This window comes from Mytilus californianus, unplaced genomic scaffold, assembly GCF_021869535.1.
Source record: "Mytilus californianus isolate M0D057914Y unplaced genomic scaffold, xbMytCali1.0.p SCAF_61, whole genome shotgun sequence".
Taxonomy (NCBI): Eukaryota; Metazoa; Mollusca; class Bivalvia; order Mytilida; family Mytilidae; genus Mytilus; species Mytilus californianus.
The window spans coordinates 716,408-722,570 of record NW_026262714.1 but is presented as its reverse complement, the minus strand read 5'-3'; positions in this window follow the sequence as shown (position 1 = coordinate 722,570).

Below are 6,163 nucleotides of genomic sequence, written 5' to 3'. Positions count from 1 at the left end.
ATGATAACATTATTTCAATAGAACAACTAATTCGGACTCAAGAAAGAACATCATTGAAATTAGTATATATTTGATACAACTGAGTTGTAATGGAAAAGTGAGTTTGAAAATAGAAAGATGTAATAACATTGCTAATGAGACAACTGTAAGGGTCACCGTACAGCCTTCAACAATGAGAAAAACCAAAAAATTGAAAGACCAGAAATGACAAAGTAAAACAATCTAAAAGTAAAAAAACTAACTGATTTATGTATAAGATGTATAAAACAATAAGAAAAAAAAATGATATACAGCAAAAACAACAACCACTGAATTACAGGCTCCTGACTTAGAACAGGAACATACAGAATGTGGCGGGAGTTAAACATTTTAGCGGACGTCCATTCCTCCCCCCAAATCTGGGACAGTGGTGCAATAGAACAACACAAGACCAAACTGTACAAAACATTAAAAAAAACAAATATGATAAACAGCATTATACGACAACCACACAATTTAAGGTTCCGGACTTAGGACAACCACATTTAGAATGTTGCAGGGTTAAGCATGTTTTCGGGGGCACATTCATCCCCAACCTTTGACAGTAATGTAATAGCACATAAAAACAAATCTAAAAAAAAAACGTGCCTTTTTATTTATTTCGAATATCAACACCACATTTTACAATAAATAAAAAAAGCAATCAACACATCTTTACGTTTGACATAACATACATTAAAACAACCACTGACGACGTTTTATTCTTGGGACAGGTAAACGGTTATGTATGTAGGTTATGTCGATTCTGCATTGTATCACGTAGTACATGGAAAGCCATTAACTAAACTACTTTTTTGTAACACTAGAATAGGGACACAATCTGATTATAAGTACATCAAAACAAAACAATAATAATATACCGTTCCAAAGAATGCTTGCAGTTACTGATACAAAGATCAATGTACTAAGCATGTTGATATGAAATTATACAAGCAAACGAAAAATGTACTTCATGAAATATTTCATAAAGTAACATCAGAAGTAGTATAGGAATACATGATTTTCTGCAATGTCAAGGACAAACTGTACAGTTCATATTACTTCACGTTAATAGATGTATAGTGTCTTGAACTTCCAGTAAATACAATTGCTAATAGGTCTCTCTTGCAGTTCTAATTGTGTAACTCAAACGACCTTTATACTTAATATCCAGTTTAGGATTTGTCTTATATAATTTCATATCAGCATACCTTGATACTTTTAGAGGGTTTGAGTTAAACTACATAAGTGTCCTTACAAACAACGGTATATTGCTGGGTTTTCCAAGTGCTCCACGAAACCTCTATCTAAATTATTAACATCTATTTTATCAGCAATCAAAGCCGGGCTCCAAAGTTATTGTGAAACTGCCTATTCTAGAGGTGGCGTGAATTAGATGTGGATACTTAAAAATTCCAAAGATCTTTTAGAGTACATACAATCTAAGACTCTCTTATCTTGCAATAGTTTTAAAACATTTGACTTTTCTACAGTTTACACAAATATTCCCAATTTCAAACTAAAAGACAAATTGAAAGAGTTGGTATTACTTTGTTTCATTAAAAAGAATGGCGAACGTAAATACAAGTATCTTGTCTTGGGGAGGGATAAATCCTACTTTGTAAAGAATCACTCTGATTCAAACAAAAAATTCTCTGAAACTGACATTATCAAGATGCTTGATTTCTTGATTGACAACATATTTAATCTGTTACGTTTGGAGGACGCGTTTTTCAACAGACTGTCGGAATTCCAATGTGAACCAATTGTGCCCCTCTTTCTTCCGACTTGTTTCTTTATTATTATGAGGCTGACTTCATACAGGAACTTCTTAGGAAGAAAGATAAAAAATTAGCAATATCCTTTAACTTTACGTTCTGTTATATAGATGATGTTGTCTCACTAAATAATACAAAATTTGGTGACTATGTTGAACGAATCTATCCCATCAAACTAAACATAAAGGATACTACAGACACAGTTACGTCTGCTTCATATCTTGACTTACATCTAGAAATTGACAATGAGGGTCGGTTGAAAACAAAACTTTATGACAAAAGAGATGATTTCAGCTTCCCAATTGTGAACTTTCCATTTCTATGTAGCAACATTCCAGCAGCGCCTGCATACGGAGTATATATCTCCCAATTGATACGATATTCCGGGCTTGTATTTACTATCATGATTTCCTTAATAGAGGATTGCTGCTCACAAGGAAGCTATTAAACCAAGAGTTCCAAATGGTGAAGTTGAAATCATCCCTTCGTAAATTTTACGGACGCCATCACGAGTTGGTTGACCGTTATGGAATAACCGTTTTACAGATGATATCGGATATGTTCCTTATGTCGTAACTACAATACCCTTCCCTTTTCACGAATGTGACCTACCGAATTAGACTATTTACCGGATTTGTAATAACATAAACACGACGGGTGCCACATGTGGAGCAGTATCTGTTTACCCTTCCGGAGCACCTGAGATCACCCCCAGTTTTTAGTCTTTAGTTTTCTATGTTGTGTCATCTGTAATAGTCGTTCTATGTGTCCAACTTTTCTTTCGAGGCTTTTATTGTTTTACAGTTTCCCGAATCCTTTAGTAAAAACCTTTTTGGTAGAAATAAAGTACCAACGATTCTATGGAATTATATTGTGTGTTTTAAGCTTTGGTTGTTTAACCTTTGACTTAGGTGGTTATAGTATTGTATAATTCCTTGGTTTTGTAAGTGTATGTTTGTAATGATTAGACTCAGTACATGAGATTACCGCATAATCCAAATAAACAGCAATTATTTCATCTGGAAAAATATTATGTTAACGATTCTTACTGACCTTTTTCCTGAAAAGTAATTTCTTTGTTTCATATGATGTAGCCTTAGACCACTCTACCTTCTGTATAGTATTTCCATGTTGGTATTGGGAATTCTATATTCTTTTAGAAGAATTGTGCGATCTCCACAGCTAGCACAGCGGCACATAGTTCCAGGCGTCGAAAAGTGCAAACACTCTTCAGTGCATTGAATGAGTAAAGTTTCAATCGACCTCAGAGTATATCTCTAATATATCTATTTAGTAGTAGTTTCATCAGATAATGGTTGATTTTAATTATTGTTTATGGCAATATTTGAGAATTATTTTCAATTTCCATGTATAACCACCGAAGGTATACATATAAGCGAATAATAAACACTGTTAGCTGTTAGCAGCAATAGCAAAATATTGGTTATGTTTGTTTAATTCGGGAGGATTGAGTTGCTAGTTAATTCGAGTCACTCATATTATTATCTTTTCCAGTTTCAGTTGTTGGACATTATTATCTAGGTGTCCCTTAGCATTAGACAAGGACGTTGTGTGCCTTTATAGGGTTTCTCAGTTTTAAGAGTAAAATTTGTTGATGTTAATCAATCAATGGAATGCTTTCACTAAGCGCAATTAAAAAGTAAAATAACAACCAAGATCCCACTTTAAGGAAAATTCAAAACGTAAAGTCCTTTATCAAATGGCAAAATCAAAAGCTCAAACACATCAAACGAATGGAAAACAACTGTCATGTTCCTGACTTGGTACAGGCATTTCCTTATGTAGAAAATGGTGAATTAATGGAAAAACAAAGGATATGGGGTATCGATCCATGACACAAAATTAGTACATGCACAGCAAACAAACACACAATAAGTAAAGGAACAGTGCTTGTATTGCTGTTCTTAATCTCTTAAAGTCACAGCGAAGCATTAAACCTGGTTTTATAGCTAGCTAAACCTCTCATTTGTATGACAGTCGCATATAATTCCATTATATCGACAACAATGTATGAGCATGATGTGAGGATGATGCATTTTGATTTCAGGTATAGGAATGTAGTCCCAATTAATGATAATGTGATCAAATTCTATTCATACAGACATATTGTATCTTACATAACCACACATTATTGTTATGACAAACCCGCTGCCACTTTTCCGGAAGTTACTAATCTGCCAGACCAGTGTAGTTTCCCAGTTTATCCTTAACGTCAAATAGACCGAAGAATTCAGACCAGGCAAGAGGAATAAAGGAATTGTTAACTTAGTTTCAACTGATTTTGTCGGTTTCCCGTCGTCGGTTGCTCCTGGAGAGCCGAACAGTGAACTTGTAGGTGGTTGCAACCTCGTGATTTGTGTTTTGTTTATTGCTGCACTCTTTATTCCGATGCATGCGTTGTGTCGCAAATTCAAGTGCATTATGAATAAGTTCAGCCACAGTCAAGAAGTTGATTGAGGACGTATTGTACATGTCTTTGAATGAGTCTTTAGTCCGGTAAGAATGATAACCCAATAGCTTGACTATCTTCGAATTCTTTGATAGGGGTGTTGGCCATTAAGGCTTCTCTGTAAGTCTCTTGAAGGTTAAAAGTGGCCTTTATCGCAGCTTTCTCGTGTAATGAACAATCGGCTACATGTTCTTTTGCAGTATTCCTGCATACAGGCAACCTCTTGTTCTATTTCTGATTTTCTACGTGTGGCCTCTTGTTCCATTTTGACAATGAAGCGTAATGTAGTGTCATTCGTGTGTCTTCTTCTTTTATTTCAGCTTTTATCTCGTTTTGCCTATATAGAACCCCTTCTTCTACAATATACTTTAGCTTTCTGTTAAAGGATTGTCTTGTTTTTCACCAAATGCGATTTTTTTCTAGCAGCTTTTGCTTTGGCACGATTCCTTCTTTGTAGGCATGATATTAGAGACTGAAAAGCACCCCATTATTATGGGTTTCTTGCTCTTTGAGGATTTGGTTTTTGTGGACCTAGCCTAATCCAAAACTATGCAATGATAGTAGAGCATTTCTTTTACCAGGTTTGCTGAATCTCTCCTATGGAGTTACATGTGATTATGTACGTTAGAATGTCAAACATTCTGGTTTCCTTCCGAAAGTCTTAATAATTACAGGTGAATCTTCGCTACTTAGTGCAGGAATGTACATGTACCGAAGTTTCATATGCTGCTGTCATTTTCCGGAGCACGATAGGAGGCGTTTCGACGACTTTTAGTAACTGAAATTATATTTCTTTACAGAGTTTCCAGCTCCTGACAGAAATTGTCCCGTTTCTCGGCAGAGGCTCATTAATCTTTTTAGGGTAATCAAATTTTAGTCTGAAACGGTCATTTTTATCTTATCATCATCTGAAAAATCTGACAATAAATTATTTAGTCATGTTCAGTCTTTTAGTCAATTGTCAGATTAATTGACTTCGGTAAATTCAGTACTGTTCAGTCGACTTGCATGCAGTCAATTCAGTACTGTTGAGTAGCTGTTCAGATAATTCAATTCGTTAGTGATCTGTACAGTTAAATAACAACTACTGAACAAATATGAACAACGACTGAACAGATTTAATTAAATGCAAGCGAATGGTCTGAACAGTACTGAATTGACCGCAGTTGATACGTCTGAAATTTGAACGAAAATTGAAAATAACTTAATAATGTATTGTTCATAGATATAAGAAGATGTGGTATGAGTGCCAACGAGACAACTCTCCATCCAAGTAAAAATTTATAAAAGTAAACCATTATAGGTCACAGTACGGTCTTCAACACGGAGCCTTGGCTCACACCGAACAGTAAGCTCAGTCTTTTAAGAGATGTTCAGTCTTCTAAGAGCTGTTCAGATCATAAGGCCTTTTTTAGACAATATTCGTTTACTAATGCATGTGGTTGTCTAGGATTCCCATCTAGGTGTGCAGTATCTGCTGAATTTTACTTTTCTTCATATTTTTCATCATATCTCTCGTAGTGTTAAGCATTGTCGTTATGTTTTGCGATCCATGTTGTTGACTAATTAATTGTTGACTCCACTTAGTCATGTTAGTCGTCGTATTGACTTAGTCACACAAGCTGTTTTGAGTAGTATCAAGGTAACATATACGACCAATGCTTCGTTGTATTTTTTTGATGACATGACAGACTGTTATGTTGTCTTCATTTTTCTATGTTATCATATCCCAGTTAGTATAACCAGTTTACCAAAGTGCAATGTTAGTAATTGTAAATGTAACAAATATTTTTTTAATTAAACCAGAAGTTAACCAGTAAAATTTATACACTATAATAAATGAAAAGTACAATATTTTACAATGTTTACGTAAAAGAGATACACAACGAATATTTAA